The sequence below is a fragment of the Panthera onca genome, chromosome D2 (assembly GCF_046562875.1).
Source record: "Panthera onca isolate mPanOnc1 chromosome D2, mPanOnc1 haplotype 2, whole genome shotgun sequence".
NCBI classification, from domain to species: domain Eukaryota; kingdom Metazoa; phylum Chordata; class Mammalia; order Carnivora; family Felidae; genus Panthera; species Panthera onca.
In genome coordinates, this window is record NC_138349.1 from 43,497,957 (window position 1) to 43,525,459 (window position 27,503).

General features: G+C 41.2%; 1 protein-coding gene and 1 long non-coding RNA gene across 3 annotated transcripts in view; one reads left to right on the plus strand and one right to left on the minus strand.

Annotated features, from left to right (window-relative positions):
• Positions 1-27,503, plus strand: part of GRID1 (glutamate ionotropic receptor delta type subunit 1) — a 696,363-nt gene that overhangs the window by 346,031 nt on the left and 322,829 nt on the right. The window lies entirely within an intron of this gene.
• Positions 17,103-27,421, minus strand: LOC132685222 (uncharacterized). The gene is made up of 4 exons (XR_009613001.3): positions 26,997-27,421; positions 22,306-22,384; positions 22,127-22,213; positions 17,103-17,278 (listed from the first exon to the last, which is right to left on the minus strand). It is a non-coding gene; the product is annotated as an uncharacterized LOC132685222 (long non-coding RNA).

Sequence of the window (27,503 nt, forward strand, 5' to 3'; positions counted from 1 at the left end):
AAAATGCAGAAGTCATTTCCTGCGCCTACTGTCTCCTACCCCAAATTCCTTTTAAGATTTCCATTGAATTTGAGTAAAGACCAGAATCTTTTTTTTCACTCAAGTATAGGTAACTTACAGTGTTATATTAGTTTCAGGCGTGCAGTATGTACAGTGATTGAACAATTATATACATTTCCTGGTGTTCACCACGATAAGTGACTCTTAATCCCCTTCATCTATTTCACGCCCCCCCCCCCCATGCACCTCCTTTCTGGATAACACCAGTTTGTTCTCTGTATTTAAGGGTCTGATTTCTGTTGACTCTTTTTTCTTGTTTGTTCATTTGCTATTTTGTTTCTTAAATTGCACTTATAAGTGAGCTCATATGGTATTTGTCTTTGACTTATTTCACTTAACATGATACCCTCTAGATCCATCCATGTTGTTGCAAATAGCAAGATTCCATTGTTTTTTTATGGCTGAGTAATATTCTGTTATATATAAATATATATGTGTATGTGTGTGTGATATATATCTATAGATATAGATACAGATATAGATATAGATATATAGATACAGATATATAGGTATAGATATATATACACCCCACATTTTATGTATCCATTCAGCTCTCAGTGGACACTTGGGAATCTTGAAAATGTGGCCTTTATGGTCCATCTACTACCTAAATTTGCACTTATTTCCTCTGCCTTATTTGTTCCTCCACCAAACACACACACACACACACACACACACACACACACACACACGTACATTGTGTAAATACACATGCACACACCCCTTCAATAGATTACTTCTTTTTCATCATTCAAAAACAATTTAGACAATACTTCCTAACCTCACTCCCACTCCTGCCAACAAGATCTGGTCCCTCATTGTCCTGCTTCCCCTTCATTGCCCTTAGTTTGATTTTTAATCATGATAGTATTATGACTATCTGATGAAGGGCTTTTCCTTTGCCAGAAAGTGGCCCCCAGACAGCAGGGGCCCTGTTTGTGTTCATTTTCTGCTGTATTCCCAGTTCTCAGTGCACTGACTGGCACAGAGTAATATTTAATGGTATTTGTCTAATGAATTAATAACATCATGATACTCATTCTAATGATTGCTCATTGTCTAAGTATCAAAGTATGCACAGTACTGATACTGTAGTCAGCCGTTGGACGAGGCCCTTCAAAGGTTTTAGGGGCAATCAGAGATAGCTTCCTGGGGGAAGGGGGAGTTCCCCTGGGGGAAGGGGGAGTTTGAGCCAAGAAGTGAACTGAATTTGTTTCTGAATGGATGTTTGACAGTAGTGTGGATCTTTTTGTTCTGGATCCTAGTCTGTGCCTGATCAAAACTGGATGAGGTAATTGTTGGTTTGAAATCACTGTCTGGAGTGCAGGAAGTGGAAAGAGATAGCACTTTTGTGACAGCCATTGGAGACCATTGAGACATGGGTTTTCACCCCTGTAAACCTCTCTGCTTATTTATCTCTTAATGATAGTGACTGAACTTTTGGGTTTATCCCCATTTTTGTCCATTCTGGTGTCTGATAGAGATAATTTAGGCAGTTTACAGACCTCAGCTTAGGTTGGGTTGGGTAATGTGTCCATGATCCTGGTTCTCTGAAGTTGTTTAGGAAAGTGAGAAAGACTTTGCAGAGGAGGAGCATAAATAGTGCTTGGAAAACTGGAATCTAACAACAGCTTTTACCATTATTCCAGCTCTATTTACCTTCCTTCTTGGCAACAAGGTTACCTCTTTTATCACTGCTGATTTGTCCAATAAAGTCTCAATTATCCATCTTCAACAGCATGGCCTGGCTTTATCTCAGGCAATCGGTTCCATCAGACAGACTGATTAGAAGCCATTTCCTTCCCAAATTCTGTAGCCTGGTGTTCCTGTTAACTTTTACCATCAGGGTTGTAGTATCCTCTCTTTGCTCTGCCTGAATGCATGCATATATAAAAATGGCTGCAGCTAAGCCCCCATCCTCTGCCATTTAAATCCCAATTTATCTCACTCTGGGATGCTGGCATAGAAATTTCATTTATGGTATTGGTTTGAGGAATGTCAGAAGGGACTTGCTGTTAAAAAATTCCCCTTCAATAAACACTTATGTCCCTTGCAAGGATGAGATCACAGCATTTGTCTGACCAGGGAAAGATAGGTGTCCTTTCAAAAATTTTTTTTCCTACTCCTTTTCATTTATATTGGAGACCTCAGATTTGGGTTAATCATAATCTCTGGTTTATGACACACTCTCATTATTACTGTATGTAGCCAGAGTTCATTACATAATATTCGAGTAGTGTACATTACAATGGGATGCTATTGTGAATGGTGTCTCCTTTTAATCCATTCTCCTGTTGATGGGCATTAGGCATGATGCCAAGATTTTGCTATTATGAACTGTGCTGCTATGAACATTTTTGTGCATGTTTCCTGCTATACATGTCCAAGTTTCTCTTGGAGTGGCATTGTTGGATTGTCGGGGACAGAATGTTTAATTTTACAAGAAAATTACAAATTATTTTCTAAACTGACTGTATCAGTTTATGCTCCTACCAGCAACATATAGGAGATGCTCTTGTTCCATATACTCTGCAACACACAGAGGCTTCTTCATCTGTGTCTACAGAATTTGTGTAAAATGGTATTTTATTATGGTCTTTATTAGCATTTCTCTGATCACCAAAGAGAATACAGATCTTATATAGCTTTATTATTCACAGGTGTTTCCTTTTCTGTGAACTGCCTATTTATGTCTTTTGATCCTTTTTCTATTGGTTCAAAGATCCTTACTGATTTTTAGTTCTTTATATATTACTGATATTAATCCCTTATCAGTTATAATGTTAACAAATATTATTTTCCTATTTGCCTTTTTATTGTCTTGAAAGTTTTCATTGATATATAGGAATTCTTAATTTGGATATAGTCAAAATTTATCAACCATTTATTTTATGTTGTTTTTTTCTTTTTTTTCTAAGAAGTCTTTTTTCATCCCCAGATCAGAAAGATATTTATCTACATAAAACAGTGAAAGTTGACTTTTATCATTTAAGTTCTTCATCCAACTATAGTTAATTTTTATGTTTGGAGTGAGTTAGGAATTGAAGTTCACTTTTTTTTCCCAAGTGGACACCTGTATTTTCTGGCTCCATTCATTGACTGGTTCCTTATGTGTCCCATGACCTGATCTGCCACTTCTGTCATCTAGAAAATTTTCGTATAACTTTAGCATCTGTTTCAGGGCTTTGTATTCTATTCTGTTGGTTATTTTGTCTATTATTGCACTAGTACCACAATGTCTTAATCCCTATGACTTAATAATTCTTGAGACCTAGTAAAAAACTCTCTCCTCAGCAGTCTTCTTTCTCAGAGGTGTATTGGCTCTTCATTGTTCTTTATTCTTCCATGTAAATTTCAGAATCAGCTTGTTAGGGCCCATGAAAATACTGTTAGAATCTTGACTAGAGTTGAATTAAATATACAGATAAATTTGGGAAGAATTTACTCTACATAATTGTACATATTTCTATCCATGAGTATGGTATGTATCTTCATTTATTTCAGGTTTTCATAGATCAGACAGGACCTTGTATTGCAATATTTCTTTTGTCTGCTGCTGTGAGTCTTCATATATTTCTGCATAGTCATCACAGGAACTATGCCCCATAATTAGACATTCCTGTATATTGTCTTAATTCACTGTCTGCTCAGTTACTCAAGGTTCCTAGGTGGTTGTTGTTTTCTGACACTGAGGAGTGTGTATATTGGAGCCATCACTGTGTCCCCATCAGGATTTTGACTGTGCTGTGAGATTCCTTGTCTGAACTTGGCAGTTAATTTTTTAGAAATGTTTATTTATTTTTGAGAGGGAGAGACAGAGAGACAGAGACAGAGACAGAGCATGAGTGGGGGAGTGGCAGAGAGAGAGGAAGACACAGAATCTGAAGAGGCTGCAGCCTCTTAGCTGTCAGCACAGACCCCAATGTAGGGCTCAAACTCACAAACTGTAAGATCATGATCTGAGCCGAAGTCGGATGCTCAAATGACTGAGCCACCCAGGCACCCCGTGAACTTGGCAGTTAATTTAATAATGATTTCTGTAGATGTTTGCTTTCACTTCTCTTTGTGCTATTTTCTTGTAGTCTGGGTATCTTGTTCTTTGTTATTAGATATTTCAATGAAACCACACTTTCTTCCATCTGCTACCTAATCTACATGATTACACTCCCCAGCAGGATTTACCCTTGTCCTTGGTTTCTCTTCTTACTGTTTTAAGGGAAGCCCCATATGAGGGAGGGGGTATCTATAAGTTTTGCTTTATTTAACAAGTACATGTCCATTTAAAAGGTACTTATTGAGTAGACTGCTGGAAAACATACAAATATTTGTCCTGGGGGAAGAGGGTGACCAGGCTGTGGGCTAAGCATAGGATCTCTGTAGTGAAAAACAAATTCACATCAGTGGCCCTAGTACCCAAACTGATCAACTCTTAGGATCCCTGGGATTTGTCTGATTTGGGTTTGACTGTTGGCAAAGTCAAGGTGCACCCACAGATAGCCCTTGCTGTATGCTTTAGGGAAATGTGCTTTGTTCCTTGCCTGATGGGAGAACTTGACAAGCTGTTTATCTCCTCAGTTTTCCTCCCTATAAGATGGGATTAGCAATAGCTACCTTGGAGTGTGATGTTCTGATAATTAATGGCTTCTTTAGGATTCTTTCTCTCAAGACTCCACAGATAGGAGGGAGTAGGAGCAACCCAGCCAGGACTCTTTCCATCTGTCCTTTGACAGCTGTACTACATTCTTCTAGGCAAGAGCTGGAGGGGGGTGTATTAGTCAGGGTTCACCACAGAAACAACACCAGTAGGATGTGCACATGCGTGTGTGTGCATGTGTGTGTATATATGAACATACATGTGTGTATGTATATATATGTATATATAATGTGTATCTCTCTATATAGTATCTATCTATCTATCTATCTATCTATCTATCTATCTATCTGGAGAGAGTGAGAGATCTTGAAAGAATTGGCTCATGCAGTTATGGAGGCTGGCAAATCCAAATTCTGCAGAGTGGGTCTGCATGCTGGAGCCCCAGGAAGAGCTAATATCGCCGACCACTTCTGAAGTCCATCTGCTGGAGAATTTCCTCTTGCTTGGCGGAAGTCAGCCTTTTGTTCTACTCAGACCTTTAAGTGATTAGATGGCTCACTCAAATTCTGGAAGGCAATTTACTCTACCCAAAGTCCACTGATTTAAATGTAAATATCATCCAAAAACATCCTCACAGCAACATCCAGAATCATATTTGACTAAATATCTGGCCACTGTGGTCCAGCCAACTTGACACATGAAGTTAACTGGGGGCTTTGGGAAGCTCTTTCTTGTAGCACTTCTACATCTTCTTTGATTTTAATTAGGGAAATTTCCAAGCCTATGTAAAGGTCAGGGAGAATTGCAATATACCTCCATGTCCATTCCACAGAGTCAGGATTCCAGAGTGGTTAAGAGCACAGATTTGGGGCCAGATGGCCTGGGTTTAAATCCTGGATGTGTAACTTCGGGCAAGTTACTTAGCCTCTCAGTGTCTCAGTTGCCCCATTTGTGAAATGGGGGTAAATAATACCTTCCCTCACAGCATTGTAGTGAGAGTTAAATGCTGTAGTGTATGTAAAGCATAAGTTAGTGCCTATGACACATGGGTGTTTCTATCACTCAGCTCCAAAGGTTGATAAGTCCTACCATTATGATATGATGTGTTTGCTTCCAATTTTTTAAATAAAAAGTAATTTATAGTTGAAGCCTCCATTGTTTCTATCCTCAAACTCCTATACCTTTCTTCTTGTTCAAATGCAGCATTGTCCTAAACTTGGCATCTACTTTGGCATTTATTTTTTCTACATTTTAACTACATATTCACTAACAAGATATAGCAGTGTTTTCTGTTTCAAATGATAGAATGTGGTAGCATATTGGACATAATATTCTATAACTTGCTTTTTTTTCACATAGCAATATGTTTGGGGGAATCTAACAAATCTGAATAGACAGAGATTTGTTTCATTTTAACTGCTGATTGGATTCCTCTGGATGCATAGTTTACCTTCCTGTTCCTCTACTGGTAGACGCTGGGGAGTTTCTAATGTTTTGTTGTAATAGGCAGCACTATGATGAACACATCCTATGGCTTCCCTTGTGCCCTGTGTGATGGGCTGCCCTGTAGCTCATTCATGCTGGCAGATTCCCTGGGTATGGACAAAAAGCTCTCCAAGTTAGTTGTACTCTGTTTTTTACATCCTGGCAACTCTTGGTTGATGTTGCTGGAGTTGAAAGCTTTTTTTTTTTTTTAATGTTTATTTGTTTTTGAGAGAGATAGAGAGAGAGACAGACAGACAGACAGCATGAGCACGGTAGGGGCAGAGAGAGGGTGACACAGAATCCAAAGCAAGCTCCAGTCTCTGAACTGCCAGCACAGAGCCCGACGTGGGGCTCAAACTCACAAACCATGAGATAGTGACCTGAGCTGAAGTCGGACGCTCAACCGACTGAGCCACTCAGGCACACCTGTGTTGCTGGACTTAAAATCCTTGTCTGTCAGATGGGTATAAGTGGTGCTTTGTTATAATGTACATCTCCCTATTTGCAGATGTTTGGACATCTGTTTGGGTACTCATTGGCCATTGGGTTCCAAAGCTTTATAGAAAGAGAGCCACTCTCATATTTGGGGTCTGCTATGGCAGCCTTCTCCATGTACTTGGGCCTGGTGGAGATTGGCAAACTAGATGCCAATCCCTTGGGCCTGATGGAATGATCAGGCCCACCTGGGGCTGCATGAGCCAGCTTCCCCGAGTCCTGATGGCTGCTGGTAGCCTTTGTACCTTTGACAAGCTGCCTGAACTCTCAGGAGTCTGGAGCGGTTGGGTTCCCCTGATTAGTGACTGAAGTAATAATTCTAAGTGGAGCATAAGTGCCAGAGAATTAAAAATATTTCTTGTTTTTGAATAAGGTGACATGTTCTCAGGACAGCAGGGCTATATCTGGATGAGCAGCTGTTGGCTGCCTCGTGGGCTCTCCCAGCCAGCTGATGTGCCAAGGCCTCCCCATTCTCCCAGCTCCCTGACTTCCTAGGAGCCAGTCTGTGGTAGACAATGGCTCAGGAAGGACAGCTGCCCTGCCGTTCTCCTCTATCTCCACTGCTTGACACCATGGTTGGCATATTGCAGTTGTACACTTCCATTTTTTTTAAGTGATCTCTATGCCCATGGTGGGGCTTAAACTCATGACCCCAAGATCAAGAGTCATATTCTCCAACTACTGCCCCAGCCAGGTGCCTCTGTATACTTCTATTTGTTAAATGAATGCGTCAGGTGCCTCTGGTTGCCCTAGAGGTCCTGAGCTGGTCTGATTCTGGGTTGCTTTGGTGGGGGAGATATAAGGAGAGGAAGAATTTCTTATCCTTATGGGTTTGCCATTGAATTGGTGACAAGAATTGAACTAGTTGGAGGACAGTCACACTTTACTCTCAGGAGGAGTTAGGAGCAGCACCAAGATCCTAAGATACCTTATGCTCACCCCGTGAAAACACTCAAAATACTGAATTTTCATCAGTGTTATGGCTTGTCCTATTTGTACCCCTAGTATGATATAGGGTGCAGAGCATCCTATACGCTCAGTGAATGTTTACCAGGTGAGTATATAAACCAATGGAGGAAGGTCCAAGGATCTTCGCCAACCATAGTTTTGAAAAGTTATTTTTGTTTCAGTATATTAAAAATTTTTAATTCCATGTCTTCAGGTATGCATAGTTTGACATAGTAGCATAGTACCTTTAAACAAAAGAACACAGCGACAAATATGGCTCCTTCCTCATAGAATACGTGGCTGAGTCTGGGGGGTTGTAAGGGGAGAGAGATTTGTTTATATCCCTCCCAGGCCCAGTAAGTACCATGATAATTTTGTGAAAAGGCCAAGTGGTTAAATAAGGATTTTGCTGAGACTTGGGAAATCGAAACATAGCAGAAGCAAGTGTAAAAAAATCATTAAATTGTACATCAGTGAGGGCTGGTTTGAAAACTTTAAAAAGAGGTGCAGCCTGCATTATATAAAAACATACAACTCAAGGGACGGTTTGTTTTTCCCAACAAGTTGAAAAGGTGATTTAGGATAAGGAGAGCAGAGACTCAATGCTTGTCAACCTCTTTAGAATCAATTGCTATCAGTACATTCAACAAATGAATGCCAGTACTGTTGTTTTACCTTTCATTTCCTATTTTCTATGAAATTTTGATGGTATAGGTTGAATTGTATAAAGTTATGTGGAAGTTCTGATTCCTTGTACCCGTGAATGTGACCTTATGTAGAAACAGAGCCCTTGCAGCTGTGATCAAATTAAAATGAGATCTAATTGAGGTGGGCCTTAGTCCAATATGACTGGTGTCCTCATAAGAAAAGAAATTCAGACACACAGAGAGGAGAATGTCATATGATGACACAGACACAGAGGGAAGACAGTCATGTGAAGATGGAGGCAGAAATTGGGAGTCATATGGCCACAAGCCAAGGAATGCCCGAGGTTACCAGAAACTGGAAGAGGCAAGGCAGGATCTTACCCCAGAGGCTTTGGAGAGACCATGATGCTGCCGACACCTTGATTTTGGACTTCTGGTTTCCAGAACTGTGAGAGAATATATGTCTTTGTTTTAAATTTATGGTACCTTGTTACAAAAGCCCTAGCAAACTAACAGGGCTGCTCTACCTGTCATTTCAACAATCCAGCTAATTGTAAGACATACATCCCGCAGATGATAAGGGAACTGGAAGCTACATTCTGTGGCTGTATCTCAGACACTACTGAAGCCACATCTCTGCATTTATAATAGATGCCCTTCTGTTGCAAGGCCAAATTCCTTTAGTTCAGACTCTGTATACAAACAAACTTGAGGACCAGTGCTCATAGGACTCACTGTGTTCAGGGAAATGTGGCTGAGCAGTGTTCTAGGCTTGGGAGGAGTAAGCTTGGATGTGAAGTCAGGGGACATCCTCAAGGGTCCACATCTGTCTCTTCAATGCTCTGTCAATCTACTTCTGTGTCTTCTGGTTCAAATGTGTTTTTTGTCTTGTTTGTAAGTTTTTAACCTAAGAAGCTCTTGCACAAAGCCTCGGAGGTTGATTGAGGTTTGCTACAGTGGCCTGTCCTATTTGTGTCATGTTTTTGTTGTGATTTTATTTCATTATTTTTTGTTATGGTTCTCTGAATCTCAACACATGTGGAGATACATGGAGTCACCACCCCAATCAAGATACACAACAATTTCATCAGAAATCTCCTTCATGCTATTCCTTTATGGCCTCAGAATTTCCTAACCCCTGATCTGTTCTCCTTCATGATAGTTTCATAATTTCAAGACTGTCATATAAATGGAATCAGACAGTGTGTAGACTTTTGAAACTGGCTTCTTTCACTCAGAATAATGCCTTTGAGATTCATCCATGTATGTGTCAATAGTTCACTCATCTTTTTGTAGAATAGTATTTTATTGGACCAACCATAGTGTGTTTATCCATCCACCTGCTGAAGGATGTTTGGGTTTGTTTCCAATTTTTGGTGACTATGAATAGTGATTCTAAAAACTCTCATGTTCATGTTTTTGTCTGACAATTTCATTCCTCTTGGATAAACACCCAAGAGTGGGTGTCCTGGATCATATGGTAAGTATATATTTAACTTTATTAAAACAGCCAGACTTTTCCAGAATGGATGATCCATTTTGAGTTAACTTTTGTATAAGTTGTGAGGCTGAATTCAATGTTTTTTTTGTTTGTTTTTGGATGTGTAGTTGTTCTTACACTATTTGTAGAAAAGACTATCCTTTCTGCATGGAATTGCTTTTGAAATGTTAAAGTCAATTGGCCATATTTGTGTGGTTCTATTTCTAGGCTCTTTACTCTGTTTCACTCATCTACTTGTCTATCTGTTCACTAATATCATGTTGTCTTGATTACTATAGCTCTATAGTAAGTCTTAAGATTGGATAGTGATTTTTTCAACTTCTTTTTCAAAATTGTTTTAGCTATTTTAATTCCATTCCTTTCCATATACATTTTAGAAACAACTTGTCTATATTTAAAAAATCCTTCTGGGATTTTAATCAGAATTGCTTTAAATCTATAGGCCAATTTGGGGAAAATTAACATCACTGCTATGTTGAGTCTTCCCATCTGCGAACACAGTTTATCTTTCCATTTATTTAGGTCTTTGATTTCCTGTATTAGTGTTTTGTACAGATCCTTCATAAGTTATATTAGCTTTATAATTTATTTCATTTTGGGGAGCTATTGTAAATAGCATTATTTTTAAATTTTGTTTTTCAGTTCTACATTGCTGGTATATAGAAATACTATTGATATTTTGTGTGTTGACCTTGTATTCTCCAACTTTGATAAACTTAATTTTTGATTCTAGGAATTGTTTTGTAGGTTAATTGAGGCTTTCTACATAGAAATCTTATTGGTTGTTAATAGGTCAGTTTTATTTCTTCCTTTTATTAAAAAAATTTTTTTAAATGTTTATTTATTTTTGAGAGAGAGACAGAGACAGAGCATGATTAGGAGAGGGGTGGAGAGAGAAGGAGACCCAGAATCCAAAGCAGGATCCAGGCTCTGAGCTGTCAGCACAGAGCCTGATGCAGGGCTCAAACTCACAAATCACAAGATCATGACCTGAGCCAAAGTTGGATGCTTAATCAACTGAGCCACCCAGGCACTTCTCTTCCTTTTCAATTCATGTGCTTTAATTTTTTGTTGTTGCTATTGAGGTAAAATTGGTATATGGCATTATATTAGTTTCAGGTGTACAACATAATGATTTAATATTTTATACACTGCAAAGTAATGATCACAATTAGTTTAGTTGCCATCCATCACCATACAGTTGACCCTTTTTGTCCTTTGCCCTTTTGTCCAACCCCTAACCACCAATCTGTTCTCGGTATCTGTGAGTTTTGTTTTGTTTTTTGGATTCCACATGTAAGTGAAATCATACTATATTTGTATTTCTCTTTCTGACTTATTTCACTTAGCATAATAACTTCCAGGTCTATACATGTTCTTACAAAAGGTAATGTTTCCTTTTTTATGGCTGAGTAGTATTCCATTGTACAAACATGCCACATCTTCTTTATCCATTCATCCCTCAATAAGACACTTAGGTTGTTTTCCACATATTGGCTATTATAAATAATGCTGCAATGAATGGAAGGGTGTGTATATCTTCTTAAATTAGTGTTTTCATTGTCTTCAAAAAAATACCTGGAAAGCAAATAGCTGGATCATATAGTAGATCTGTTTTTGATTTTTTCAGGAACCTGCATACTGTTTTCAATAGTGGATATACCAATTTACATTCCTATCAACAGCGTATGTGGGTTCCCTTTTCTCGACATTCTCTTCGATACTTGTTATCTTTTGACTTTTTGATAATAGCTATTCTTGCAAGTGTGAGGTGATATCTCATTGTGGGTTTGATTTGCATTTTCCTGATAGTGATTTTGAACATCTTTTGATATGCCTGTTGCCCACCTTTATGTCTTTTTTTGAAAAGTATTTATTTAGGAGCACCTGGGTGGCTCAGTTGGTTGAGTGTCTGACTTTGGCTTAGGTCATGATCTCACGATTTGTGGTTCGAGCCCTGTGTTGGGCTCTGTCCTGACAGCTCGGAGCCTGGAGCCTGCTTCTGATTCTGTGTCTCCCTCTCTCTCTGCCCCTCCCCTGCTCATGCTGTCTCCCTCTGTCTCTCAAAAATAAATAAATGTAAATTTTTTTTAAAAAAAGAAAAGTATTTATTTATATCTTTTCCTCATTTTCAAATCAGATTGTTTTTTTGCTGTTGAGTTGAGTACTTTCTGCCTCCCTCCCTCTCTCTCTCTCCCTCCCTCCCTTCCTTTCATTGCTTCTTTTCTTTTAATTCCAATATAGTTAGCATACAGTGTTATATTAGTTTCAGGTGTTTGAATTCTTTGTATATTTTGGTTATTAACCCCTTATTAGATACATGATTTGAAGATACATTCTCTCATTCAGTAAGTTGATGTTCATTTTGTTGATGATTTCCTTTGCTGTGAAGAAGCTCTTTAGTTTGTTGTAGTTCCACTTATTTTTGCTTTTGTTACCTTTGCTTTTAGAGTCAGATTTAAAAAAAAAAACACCAAGACCAATGTCAAAGAGCTTACATCCTGTGTTTTTTTTTTCTAGGAGTTTTATGGTTTCATGCTTTACATTCAAATATTTTTTGAGTTTATTTCTGTGTATGATTTAAGACAGTGATCTAGTTCCATTCTTTTGCATATGGCTGCCAAATTTTTCCAACATCATTTGTTGAAGAGACTATCCTTTCTCCATTGTGTATTCTTGGCTGCTTTGTCATAAGTTTATTGTCCATACACATATTGATTTATTTCCAGGCTCTCTATTCTGTATCTATGTGTCTGTTATGTCAATACCATACAGTTTTGATTACTATAGTGTTGTAGGGTAGTTTGGAATCAGGAAGTGTGATATCACCAGCTCTTTTCCTCTTTTTCAATATTGCTTTGGCTTTTCATGGTTTTTTTTTTTTTTTTTTTTGTGTGGTTTCATACAAATTTGAGAACTATTCGTTCTAGTTCTATGAAAAATGTCATTGGAATTTTGATAGGGCTTGCATTGAGTCTGTAGATTGCTTTGGGTAGTATGGACATTTTGACAATAGTAATTCTTCCTATCCATGAGCACAGAATATATTTCCATTTATTTGTGTATCTTCCATGTCTTTCATCAATGTCTTATAGTTTTCAGTGTATAAATATTTTGCCTCCTCGGTTAAATTTATTCCTAGGTATTTAATTCTCTTTGATGCACTTGTAAATGGTATTCTTTTCTTAGTTTCCCTTTCTGATAGTTTGTTATTAGTGTATAGGAACATAATAGATTTCTATATATTGATTTTGTGTCCTGCAACTTGACTGAATTCATTTATTAGTTCTAACAGGTTTTTTTTGTGTGTGTGTGGAGTCTTTAGGGTTTTCTGTATATAGTATTATGTGATCTGAAAATAGTGACAGTTTTACTTTTTCCTTTCCAACTTGGATGCCTTTTTTTTTTTTTCGCCTAAATGTCATGATGAGGATTTCTAATACTATGTTGAATAAAAGTGATGAGAGTGGGCATCCTTTCTTGTTCCTGATCTTAGAAGAAAAGCTTTGATATTTTTACCATTAAGTAAGATGTTAGCTATGGGTTTCTCATATATAGCCCTTATTGGTTGAGGTACCCACTTTGTTGAGTATTTTTTTTTTATCATAAATGGATGTTGAATTTTGTCAAATGTTTTTTCTGTATCTACCAAGATCATCATATGTTTGTATTCTCATTTTGTTAATGTGGTGTTTCATGATTGATTTGTGGATGTTTAACCAACCTTGCATCGTGTCCTAAATCCCCCTTGGTGCTGGGACATGGTACTTTTAGTGTATTGTTGAATTTGGTTTGCTAATATTTTGATGAGAATTTTTGCATCTATGCTCATCAGGTATATTGGCTTGTAATTTTCTTTTTTTGTGGTGTTTTTGTTTCGTTTTGATATCAGGCTAATATAGGCCTTGTAAGGTGGGTTAGGATGCATTCTCATCTACTCAATTTTTGGGGAAAGAGTTTAGAAGGATAGGTATGAAATTTTCGAATATTTGGTAGAATGCACCAGTGACCCCGTCTGGTCCTGGACTTTAATTTGTTGTGAGGTTGTTGGTTATTTTTTTTCAATCTCTTTACTAGTAGTCTGTCTATTCAGATTTTCTATTTTTTTCATGATCAGTCTTGGAAGATTGTATATTTCCAGGAATTTATCTATTTTTTTCTGTTTTTCAGTTTGTTGGCATATAATTATGCACAGTGATCATGATACTTTGTAGTTCTGTGGTATCAGTTGTAACTTCTCTTTCACTGTGATTTTGAGTCCTCTCTATTGTGTCCTTGCACTGTGGAAGACCACATCTCTGCTTTTCCTGTCTCAATATGGTTCTTTTATCTTTTATTTTGAAGAGAGTTATTCAGCTAGTTTTCAGTATTTTTTGGTGAGTATTTTTCAATATGTAGCTATAGATTCTGTGTTTCTGTCAGATGAGGTGAGTTCAGGGTCTTTCTATGCTGCTATCTTGGAATACATATTTTGTTTTTTTTCTTACCTTATTGCACTGGCTATAACTTCTAATAAGATGTATAATAGGAATGGTGAGAGTAGAGATATTTGCCTTTTTCTTATTTTAGGAGAAAATCTTTCAGTCTTTCAATATTAAGTATAATATTAGCCATGTGTGTGTGTGTGTGTGTGTTGGTACCCTTTATCAAGTTGAGGAAGTTATCTTTTATTCTTAGTTTGCTGAGAGTTTTTATCATGAATCATGCTGAATTTTGCAAAATGAGTTTTCTGCATTTTTGATGTAGTTTTTGTTTCTTAGACTGTTAAAATAGTGTAACATATTGCTTTACTTTTAAGGATTGAATTAGTCTTGTATTTCTGAGTTATATATTACATGGTCATAATATTCTTTTTATATGTTGCTAGATTCAATTTGTTTATATTTAATATTTTCTTGAAGATCTTTTTGTGTATGTTTTTTTAAAAAAGTTTTTATTACAATTCCAGTTAGTTAACATACAGTTTTATATTAGTTTCAGGTGTACGATATAGTGATTCAACAGTTCCATACATCTCCCAGTGCTCATCATGCCAAGTACATTCCTTAATCCCCATCACATATTTAACCTAACCCCTCACCTGCTCCCTGGTAACCATCAGTTTGTTCCTTATAATTAAGAAGGTTGCCCCTCTTTCTCTTTCTCTCTTTTTCCCTTTGCTTGTTTGTTTTGTTTCTAAATATCACATATGAGTGAAATCATATGGTATTGGTCTTTCTCTATTTTTGTCTATGTTATTGAGGAACATTGATCCGCAGTTTTCCGTTTTGTACTGTCTGATTTTTATAGCAGGGGAATTCTGGCTTTATAAAATAAGTAGAAAGTGTATCCTTTCTGTATTTTGGAAGAGATTGTGTAACGTTGGTTTTATTTCTTCTTTAAACGTTTGGTAGAATTTTCCAATAAGATCATCTATGACTGAAGATTGTGGGGGGGGGGGGGAAGCTTTCAATTATGCATTAAATTTATTTAGTAGTTACAGTAATATTCAGGTTATTTATTTTATCTTGGTTGAATTTTGGTTTTTGTGTTTTTCTGCAAATTACTCTGCATCGTCTAAGTTGCTGAATTTATGGGTGTAGAGTTGTTCATTTTATTCCCTTATTTTCCTTTTAACATCTGTGGAGTCTGTAGTGATGTCTCCTTACATGTCTGACATTGGTAACTTGTGCCCTCCTTTTTTGTTAGTCTTTCAAGAGGTTTGTCAATTTTGTTGGTCTTCTGAAAAAATCTGGTTTGTTTCATTTATTTTATGTGTTGTTTTTATGTTTTCAATGTCTTTGATTTCTGATGTTATCTTTATTTCCAGCCTCGTGCTTGCTTTGGGTTTAATATGTTCGTCCTTTTCTAGTCTCTTAAGATGGAAGCTTAGATTATTGTTTTGAGTTCTTTCTTCTTTTTGATATACGTATTTCAGTGCTACAAATTTCTCTCTAAGCACTACTTTATTTGCATTTCACAGATTGTAAAATGTCAAATTTTTATTTTTGTTTAAAATATTTTTGAATTTTTCTTTAGACTTTCTCTTTGATCTGTGGATTATTTATAAGTGTATTCAAATGTTTAGACATTTCCTTTTTTATTTTTCTGTTACTCAACAATTCTAGTTTAATTCCATTATGGCCAGAAAGCCTTTTTATGATTTAACTGTTTTAAATTTTTAAAGATTTCTTTATAATATGAGATGTGGTCTTTCTTGACGAATGTTCCATGTGTATTTGGTAATAAATTGTATTTTGTTGTTGTTTGAAGTGTTCTATAAATGCCAATAAGATCTAGTAGGTTGATGGGACTGTCTAGTTCTTCTATATCTTTTTTGATTATCTGTCTGCTGATGCTATTACTGAGAAATTTGTATTGAGCTGATCCAATGAGTTTTTATTTTTTCTAAGTTACTGTATATTTTAGCTTAACTTTTCTACTTTTTTTTTTTATATCTTCTATTTCTTTGCTGAGACTTTTTATTTTCCCATTTGTTTTTAGAGTATTCACAATTGTTTGTTAGAACATATTTTAAATAGTCATTTTATTTTTTTTATTTTTTAAATGTTTATTTTAATTTTTGAGAGAGAGTTGGGGAGAGGTAGAGAGAGGGAGACAGATGATCTGAAGTGGGCTCCGTGCTGACAGCAGAAAGCCTGATGTGGGGCTCTAACTCACAAATATGAGATCATGACCTGAGCCAAAGCTGAATGCTTAACCTACTGAGCCAATCAGGTGCCCCTTAAAGGTCATTTTAAAGTCTTTGCTAGAACATCTCAACATCTTCTCTTAAAAATTTTTTTTTAATGTTACTTATTTTTGAGAGAGAGGGAGACAGAGTGCAAGTGGGGGAGGGGCAAAGAGAGAGGGAAACAAAGAATCTGAAGCAGGCTCCAGGCTCTGAACTGTCAGCACAGAGCCAGACGCAGGACTCAAACTCATGAACTTGAGATCATAACCTGAGCCAAAGTCAGATGATTAACCAACTGAGCCACCCAGGCACCCCAATATCTCCTCTTGATATTAATGTCTTTTTTTAAAATATGAATTGAGATTTTACTGGTTCTTATTCTGAGAATTTTTGGATTTTATCTTGGGCATTTTGAATATTATGCTATGAAACTCTTGATCTCTTTGGATACTAATATTTTTGTTTTAGCAGGTTAGGTTAAGGCCACAAGTTCTAGCATGTTGCCTATGGACTGTTTCTAAAATCAGTTCAGTTTCAAAGCACTTGCAGTGCTCTTTTGATATGTCCCATTTGTGTATCACCCAGTGACCAGTCTAGAATCTGGATGGTAACTTGTCTTTAAATTTTGTTTTCACAGGTTTTTTTTTTTTTACATCCTGTTTAGTATCTTATCCTTTTATGAGAAGCTCAGGGGTGTGTCCCAGAAGTTTATAAACAACTTGATGGAACTGCTTTCCCAAGCTCCTCCCTCTGTGTGATATCCCCAGTACTTTCCTGTTCTTATGGATCTCCTGTGATGGTCCTTCAGTCAGATAGCTGTGGCTTTTGTGATCTTGCCCTGCTGTACACTTTTGTGGCTGTACCTATCTCCAAGGCTGAGGAGCAAGGGGAACAGAAAATGAAAACTTGTTAAACTTCAATCCAGTTTAGTGGAACTTAAAATTCTTGTCCTCTTCCCTTACCTGACTGCCACTATTTATTTTTCAGATTCCTCTAATACTGATCCATGCATTCTGTCTAGGTTTTATGGCTACATCCAGGGAAAGAATCATGGTTGGGTGTGATTACTCCAACATGCCATATCAATGCTTCTTAACCAGATGTGCATTTCTCAATCAGCTGTGGGATGTTTTTTCCCTTGAGTAGTTTGAATGGAGCCCTCTAAGTGAGATTTATAACCTTTCCTTGCCTCTGAGGTGGAGACCCTTGAATAGTGTAGCCATAGTGGTGAAGTCCCTGGAACTAAGACAGAGCCAACAGATGGAATGCAGAGGATGTAGCTGCTCACTAGTTGGGGACTGCTCCACTAGCCAGATGCTCTTAGAACATTTGGTCTACCCAGAAACAAAATATAGGATAGCGGATAGAGGGCACATCAAAGAGTTGGCTCATGATACCAGAGAACTACTTTGTTTCTAGATGATGCCTCTACATTGAGTTGTGTATGTGAAGACTCAATATTCTGTGGGTGCAAGATTCTACTTTTGGAAAACAACTTTATAAGATAAAACCCCGAGTCTAACATGAAAATAAACAAAAAGAATATAAAACACAAAAATGTGCTTTTGAAACATTTATAGTAAGTTTATGAAACCAAACAGGGGATATCAAAGTTGGTTTTACATTTGCATCTGTTTCAGCCAAGTGTGGGCTGGCAGAAATGTTAAAAAGTATAAGCCCAATGGCATCTGGACTGAAGATACTGTGTTCTTATTAACACTCCCAACGTTAGTTGCTTTTCATTGCTTTAAGAACCTTATATTGCATTTAGAAGTAGGGAATTCTTGTCTGTAGAAGATTCTCTCATTAAAACCAGAGGCCACCACTCCTAATCTTGCCTGGGCACCTGGAGATAAGGTTTCAGCATTATTCCCAGACCATTGGGGTGAACCTAGCATTCAGTCCATTTGCAGATGCATACTTGTGCTGAGCATCTAATACCTCACCAATTGATGAAGTGCAGGCATGATGCTCTGGCCATGAGATACCTCTATTTCTTCATCCCAGGGTCTACCAGTATCTCACTGTTGGTCAGTTTTAGGGTTACACAGAAGTGAACAGCTGGGGATCTTGTGGTCCTCAGCTTCTGATTCCAGGTACACGACTTAAGGGCAGGGATGTTGGGTGTAGAAATTGCAGTTATTGGCAGTTATCAGCTGGATTTCAGGCAACCTCAATCCTGCAACTTTCTTCCCAGGGAACCGCCCTGTTTTGCCACTGCCCACTCACAGGCACCGTCACTATGCGATCCTCTCAGCTTCCCCTGAGGGGCCAGGCTGCCTGACTGAGGGTCACTGAACAACATCTGTAAGCCCAGATGGAGGGTCTGTTTCTTGACTGGAAGAGCTATTTGGGGGCATTGGGTTGAGCCTCTTTCTGGATCTGGTTTGATCATTTTTCTTTCCTGTTGTTTGTTGTGTTTGAAAAATTGAAACAGCTTGTAGCCCCTGGCCCAGGACATGTGTCTGATTAGCTGACTCATCATGGAGGATGGCTCAGCAGGCCAGAGTCCAATGAGGTTAAAAGATGTGGCGTCCATCTCCATGGCAGGGGCACCTGCTCTATATTTAAACTGGTCTCTTGATGGGGCATTTCTCTGCATGAGTGGGGCTTAGAGCATGACTTCTGTGGGTAAAAGACATCATGTCCAACAAAGGATATGGGTGTCTGCCTTTGACTTTGGACAGATCTCATTACTCTCTAAGTCATAATTATGCCATCTATAAAATGGGTATATAATGCAATTTAGTTTATTAGTTTCATCATGAGAATTAAATAAGATAGTGTGAGTAAAAGCAATTAGCCATGGCAGGCCTATGACAGGAAGTTCTAAATAAATCTAAATAATACCCTTTTCATCATTTCCTCCTCCTCCTTCTCCTCCTCCTCCTCCTCCTCCTCCTCCTCCTTCTTCTTCTTCTGTTACTTGCTAGTCGGGGCCCCTGGATGAGGTACCTACTTTCTCTGAACCTTGTTCTCATGTGTGAAGTGGAACAGTAATAATTTCTCTGCGTACTTATCAGAGGATTAAACAGACATAAATATAAATGTCCTGGGACCAGTAGTTTTTCAATATTAATTCCCTCCCTAGCCTTCTTTGATTAACATACATATTTGTCCTTTGAAAACATTGGCTACAATACAAAGAAAGGTGGCCCTTGTACAGAGAATCACCCAATTGAGGTAGTGTCCTGGGATTAATCACACCGTCAACCAGAGCACTAGAGATGTCGGCTCTAAAACTGTCCCGTCTCTGCTATGCATATTTTTTTTTTAACAATTATTCATTTTTGAGAGTGAGAGAGACAGAGCATGAGCGGGAGAGGAACAGAGAGAGAGGGAGACCCAGAATCAGAAGCAAGCTCCAGGCTCTGGGCTGTCAGCACAGAGCCCGACACAGGGCTCGAACTTAAGGACAGTGAGATCATGACCTGAGCTGAAGTCAGACACTTTACCAACTGCTCTGCATCTTTTAATTTCCATCCTACTGTTCTGACTTCAGTCACAGCTGTCCCTGAGCCTACACGAACCTCCACCTGCTATCTGCTTCCCCACCCATCCTCTCTCCCTTGGCAGCTGCCACCCTGGAGCCGACAGACACCCTGACCTCCACCTCTTCTCTTCCCCTACTTACCTTAACCGACACCTGGTTATCCTCTATGGACAGCCTGTCAAGTTGAGGGTGTTATTCCCTCTCGGGCTTGCTCTCTCCCCATCCCAGATCTGCCTCATTCCTGATGACTTTCACATTTTGACCTTTCATTTCCATAACCTCTTCATCTCCAGTTGCACCTCCTCACTTACCTGAGCCTTTCAGCCTCGTGGAGTTCATATTCTAGACAAGCCCACTGGCGACAGCTACCCCGTATCCAAAATCACAAGCACAACCTACCGTTCTCCAACTACCCTCAGTTCTTCTGCTGGAACAGTGAGATCTTTAACCCCACATTCTTCACAAAACCCTTGTCTCCTGAGTTAAACATCATGATTTTGTTTCATTAATAATCCTTCCCTTGCCTGCCCAATTTCCCTGTTCACTTTTCTTTGTGATATTTATCAGGCAAAACTCCTGATGAACCTGGAGGCCAACTTGCACAGGTGCATGGTGTTCCGTGAAGAGGAGAGCTGGGTGTCAGGTTTGACTCTTCAGCACTCACCTCTATAGCATTCACATGTCCTCCCGAAACCCCTGTGTTGTACTCTGTCTTCTGCTCTCAATCCCCAATCCACTGCCCTTCCCATCTCCCAGCCATGTCTCATCTCCAGGCTCCCAAGTTATAACCCCACCTGCATCTGCATCCTGTGGCTCATGACCCCATCCTGTTGTCCTGGAGGAAGTAGGTCTCCCTCCCCTTGCAAAGGCCACTTCCTGCCCTGGGCTCTGGATCCAAGCTTTTACCCTCCCTGGGATTTTGCCTTTCCCCCTTTTATACCTCTCTCCTGCATTCCACCTCTCCCACTTTCCTGCTTCGCTGCCTAGAAACTTGTCTTAGAATCTTCCATCAGAAAAGCAAAACTGCAAACCCCTTACCCGTTTTTCCATTCCCCTCCAGCTACTGCCCTGTTTCTTACCTCTCCATGTCCTCTCCTTCTGTCCACGTTTCAACCCACCACAGTGTGGCTACTGATGTCACCCTCCCTTCGCTGAAACTACCTTTGTCAAAGCCAGCCATCTTTATATTTCCGCCCCAAGCTCCTTTCCCTCTTCGGTGCCCTTGCTGTGACATTTGACAAGGTTGAGCATGACCTCCATGATAGTCTCTTCTCTGGTTTTCACCATGTTGTCATTAGCTGACAACTTTCTGCTTCACAGGCTCCCCCCAATGTCCTGCCCAAACTTGAACTTTTGACAGTCCCCAAGGGGCAGATCTGTGCTACTTCTCCTTCCTCTGTTCTCCTTTCTTGGTGACTTCATCTATCCCAGGGGCTTGTCATCTCTACACATCAAACTACTCCAAATGCTGGTCTCTAGCCCAGACGTTTCCTCTGAGCCTTGACATCTGCAGGCATGTTTCCCACATACCTTGGCCTTAAGAGATCCCAGAGGGATTTCTCCAGCCTCCTCCTTTCCCAACATCCCACCTCACAAAATGTCTCCAACAACCATCTAGATACTTGAGCCTGAAACAGAAATCTCCCTGATCCTTCTTTTCCTCACTTTCCACATTCCATGCAGTAGACCCCCCAACATAATAAGGAACTAGATCCAACCAGATGGAAGCCAGGGGCACCTCACCTCATATACAGGTGATCGGACAACTCAGACAACACTGGCCATGTTTCTATCCTTGCCCCCCTGTTCCTGCAGGCCCTAGGAAGGGAGGCCTGAGGAGTAGGGAAGGATATGAAAGGAATCTCTTAGAAATCATGCTTCCTCCCCAGGACAAAGATTAGCCATGGCATGAGAGACAGTGGAGGAAGGCATGAAAAGGGGTGAAATAAGCTTGGACCTCTTGATAATTAAAAGTGACTTAAACTTTTGGGTGTCATTCTGGAACCAAGGTGAATGACTAAAGGAAAAGAAACTTTTAATATTTTTATCCTCTTGGGTTTTGGTTGTTCAATAAGTCACTGACAATAAATGTGACCTCATCACCTACTGTGTAAGATTTTTCAAAGGTTTTCTATTAAACTTAAAATAAAACTCAAACTCCTCACAAGGGCCTCTGTACAGTCTGTGTTAGGTGCAGGGGATTCATTGGTGAACAAACTCAGCTTTTTACCTTCCTTCATGGAGTTTTCAGTGGGTAGGAGATGTAGACATCAGGCAAATAATTGCTGTGTCCCCAAAACCGTATAAATCACGATGTCTGTGAAGGAAAAGTGAAGTGTGTTAAGATGGGTTGTGAGGGGTCTGTTCTGGATGCACATCTGAGAAGGTTCCTGAAGAAGTGTCACTTACAGTTGGATCTGAAGGGCTAGCTTGACGCTGGCAGTGATGGGGGAAGAGCATCCTGGATTCAGGTAGAAGGAATGGAGGCCTAGAGAGATAAAGAACTGGGTAAGGTGAGGCTAGGAGCCTGAGGTGAGGCTAAGAGGAGGCAGGGAGGAAGCAGGGAGATGAGGGAGAGGGAGGTGAGGCTGTGAAGAGGGAAGTAAGGCTGGGAGGAAGTTGGTGAGACTGGGAGGAGACAGGGAGGCTGAGGAGGTGAGGAGGGAGGGGAGGCTGAGAAGAGAGAGGTGAGGCTGACAAGAGGGAGGTGAGGCTGGGAGGAGGGATGTGAGACTAAGAGGAGGTAAGGAGGCTGGGAGGAAGCAGGGAGGCTGAGAGGAGAGAGGGGGGACCGGAGGAGGTAGATGAGGCCTTGTGTGAGTGAGGAAGAGGAAGAGAGAGGGTCTGATTTTCAATGAGTGAGCTTTTAGAAGGTGGGTGTGCAACCCCATCCAGGGTAGGTTTATAGAGACCACTCGGGCTGCTGGGCTGGAAGGCTGGCGAGCTGGGAGCAACAAGGACTGGGCATCGAGTGACTACTCTGGTGTCTGTTGTGGTGCACCCCCTCCTCCAGTGACTGGCCCTAGATGGATGGGGTTTTTAGGGTGTGGCAGGGAGGGAAGTTCTGAGCCATCCTGGAGCTCAGGCTGGTGGTCTTCCCTTAGAATCAGCACTCATAGCTGGGAGATGCAGACATGCCAGAATGGGGCTGCTCTGGGGCAGGGTGTGGAACAGGGGAATGGGAAGAATCCTAGCTCCATGAAATGAACAAATGGGCATTGTTATTTTTCCCCCCATTCACATGAGAGAAGGAAGCTTTATCTGCATTGCCCTTTGCTGTATCTTCAGTACCTAGAACAGTTCTCTGGATTTAGTGCTCAGCAAATGCTTGAGCACATGAATGAATATCGTACATGTGTTACACTCATGTGCAAAGGCAGGCTGAGCTGACCAAGGAGCTGGGGAAAGTTTCAGGAGACCCCAGCATCCTTGCCCACTTCCTCACTCAGTGTGCAGGGTCCTGATATGCTTTCACCCCATCAGACAGTTCCCTTCCACCAGTGTGGGTGGCGGGTGGGGCAGGTTGTAGGCAGGCTTTGGCGGAGATGCTAACCTTCTCTATGCTGCTGCCTCCCCCAAGCTCTCCCCAGTTGTGCCCCCTCTCCCCACCCCCCATCAGTGCTGCCTCTGTGACTAATGCTATTTCCCCAAACAGAATGCGCACACAAGTGCTTTAGACAACAACCTGCATTATTATTTTTTCTCTTGGACTGACTGCTTCGGTGCCCACCAAGGGTTCTCCCAGGGCATCTCATTTGGAAATATTCTGGGCTAGCCATCTGCAGGCAATTGCCTTTAAGACAAAGGCAGTCTGAGACAACTTCATTACCTTTTCAGGGTTTTCTCCATTAAGTTTGGGATGCTTCAACTATGAGGTGCTGCAAGTAGGAGGTATTCTTTGTCTGGAGTATGAGGGCTCCTGGGTTTGCTGTTGACGGAGGACGCTTCCCTCCCCCTTTCCTGGGCCTCAGTTTCACTACCTTAATGTGATGTATCTGATGGCTTCTGTGGGGCTGTCTGGCTCTGATACTTCTTCCCAGGGTCTGGCACATGCTGGGCTCTGACCAGCACCCAGGTTTTTGAGAGCTTTTCACAGGGGTCCTGCCTGCTGCCTTTCAGCTCCAGGTTCTGGACCAGGCCCATCTCACCTGCCTGTACTGTTGAGGAGAAGTCTCAGCAGTTGGGGGAGGCTCTCCTCCCCAGGACCCCTCAGCATCTGGGCTTCATTATTAATAGGCATCAACAGTTTGTGCCTTGGTCCCAAGTGTTCAGATGGTGGATAGATTAGACCTCACCAGGTTTGGGCATAGGCTGGGTATGCTGAGTCTATAAGAAGGAGGGAGAACTTGTATTTTTTCCTTGTTCGACATTGTCTGGTCCCAGGTCTTTTCTGAGGCCACCAGGCTGTGCAGTCAGGGGTAAAGGGAATCTGTTAAGAGCCTATGAAAAAGTCGCTAGCAATAAGCATAAAGATTAGCAGGGTAGGGAGGAGGCCAGGGGTGTATGCTAGGGCCTCCTGGTGTGGCCAGGAAGAGTGGTGACTGAAACCACTTGGTGGTGGAGAGGAAGGCTGGGTTCAGGCAACTTTCCTGAAATCCAGTGGCCATGAAGATTGGCAGGGGGTGGAGGGGAGAGGCTGAAGCCCAGGTATCTAGAGGAGACAGGAGAATGTAGGAGAAGGGACAGTTTGGTTATGTTGAGGTTGAGGAGTCCAGGCGCCACAGGAGAAAACAATATTGTGCCACGAAGAACAAAGAGAAGGAGCCCTTTTCTCTGTGCAGTCCCCCAAGGCCATGGCCTAGTGACAAGCCTTGATTCTCTCGCGCTTGATAGAGTTGTGGCAAGGGAAGGTCTCTGATCAATGGAGCATGGCCTTGAGGAGGAGCCAGGCTCCACCTGGGAGACTCCCTGGATCTCCCTTGGCCCATCCATGGAGCCCAGAGGCTCATTCAGTCTGACAGCCCTGGATGTGACACACTGGCTGAGGAGAGGTTGGCAGCTAGGACTCCCAAATGGTCTCAGAAGGAGGTTCATTCTGTGCAAGTCTCCACAACCCCTTTCTGAACATCAGTTCTCTCCCCTTTAAAATGGGATAATCCTTTATGTCCTGCCCATCTTAGAGGGGTGAAAATTAGAGTCTGTGAAAATTAACTAGGCTCATTTCTGAGGCGATATGCCACTATGAACTTAGGAGTTACTGCAGCGCATGGGGCACACAGCGCAGTCTCACCTGGTGAATTAGCACATGTGCCCTGCTCTGTCTTCTCTTCCCTGTCTTGTGCACATGGCTTCCCCAGATTTCCTGGTTGAGCTGGGTCCTAGCCTGCACCCAGGGCTGACCAGCATGTGGGGAGAGACTCCATCATCTCACTTATCGACTCAGCAGAGGCAACCCAGTCATACTCACTTAGGCAAGGTGGTGGGTACAGGAGTAGGGTTGCCCACCTGCTACCCTGGAGCCCTGTATCCAGTTCATGGTCAACGTCCACTCCCACTCAGGCAGTTCCTCCTTCTCTGGGGACCACCAGCCTCTGGAGATCTATGTTGTTCCTGGCCTTCAAGTTGGCTAATTGGTTCAACCACAGAGGGCCTTGAGAGAAAAATACCACGTGTGTTTCTAAAGGGTTTTTAGGGAGCCATAAAAGTGCCAGGATTTCTTTTTTGTGATGGTTTTTAGGTCCTGATGTAAGAGATTCTTGAGTTTTCCTATGTTTGCCCATGAGTTGCTCTCACTAAAAAACTTCCAGCCTCCTCGGAGGGAGTATTTTCCAGCTGCAACAGCCATGATGGGAAGGGATTCTGCTGGAAAGGTAGAGACACTAGTGGAGGCAGAAACACAGTCCTGATAGGAGCCAGGCACTATGCAAAGCTGGTTGCATATGTTATCTTGTTGTGTTCCTATTAGAAACTGAGGTCATAATGGGATTGTCCGAGGCAGAGAGCGGCTCTGAGAAACCACTGACTTGTCTGGAATCACACAGCTGCTAAGGTTAGGCTCCCCTCCTCCTTGTCAGCAATACTGTCTGTGACACCCTCAGCTCTCACTGACTGACTATGCCCACAGGAGTCCTCAAGGGTAGCTGCACTTCACCATTGAACTCTATAGGCAGTTTCCATAGAGCACCTGAACTGACCCTCTTAAATATAACCCAGATCATTTTTGCTCAAAATGTTTCCAGTGATGTCCACTCATACTCAGAAAAAGATCCAGAGTCCTTTTCATCACCTCCAATGCCCTCACAAAATGGCCACTACTCCCCCTGGCCTTGTCTCTGTCTGACTTCTATCCCTCCATGCTCCTCTGGTGCCTCCTTTTCGGTCCTCATATATGCTAAGCAAGCTCCCACCTCAGGACCTTTGCACTGGATGTCCCCTCTAATTGGATCACTCTTTTCCCAGATGGCCTCAGGTTGATTTCATTACCTTGTTGGAACCTCTGTGCAATACTGCTTCCTAGAGAGGCTTTCCCTGACCGCCCTTCTTGTCCCTGTTCTCCTCTGGCCCTCGCCCTGCTTTATTCCATAGTGTTTGTCATGACCCAATATTATATCACATGTTAGTTGGAAGGTCACTTGATTGTCTCTCTCCTACCAGGCTGCAATAAAAGGAACTGTATCTTTCTTGCTCCTGTTGTGTCCTCTATGTTGGTGATAGTGCTGACACACAGTTGGCACTCAAGGCATTTGGTGAAGGAATGACTCATTGAACGGACACCAGGATCAAGAAGTGATGGATGGGGGATGGAATACAGTGACAGTAAAGGAAAGAGAAGATCCAAATATGGACATCTGGGCATTAGGACTCAGGCCTATGGGACCCCAGGGCAAGAAGGCAGAACTTGGAGGAACTTTGGCACCATTTGAAGGAGACCGGCATAAAGTCCTTTGCCAAGGTTCCTAGTGGCTGCTGAGCACTGATCTAAAGCTGGACAGCCAAAGAAGCCCTTGTGAAGTCAGCGGCCTTGGTAGCCAGATACTTCCAGATTCCCTTTCACAAAGGCTGATACTCCATGAGGGTTTTTCCCCCAGAGTGACTGTGGCTCATATCCCTTGCCTGCACATTTCAAGGCATAAAATGGAGCAAAAGCAAGCAGGCCTTACCTTGCAGCTGCATGTCTGACCAAAGGTGTTGCTTGCAGAAGTGTGGGTTATTCCTGTCCAGGTGTGGAGAGGTATGTATCTTGTGATTGGCTACTGGTGGTCATTTCTTCCAGGGATTGAACTGGAACATGCAGCCTGTGGGTTAATTCTTGATTCTCTGCAGCCATTGGCTGCTGTTGAATGGTGGTTTGCTGAGATTTATCCCTGTCATTACCCCTGAGATTTACAGCTGTCATTTCCTGTGTGCCCACGGTGGCTGGCATGTGCTCCCTAAAAACCTTGTATGAGGACACTATTCACCCTATAGTGATCCCATATAGTCACCCTAAAGGCCTCATCTTATGTTTTTATTTTATTTTTGAGAAAGAGACAGAGTGTGAGCAAGGGAGGGGCAGAGAGGGGAGACAGAATCTGAAGCAGGCTCCAGGCTCTGAGCTGTCAGTGCTGAGCCCGATGCGGGGCTTGAACTCACAGAGTGCAAGGTCATAATCTGAGCCAAAGTCAGAC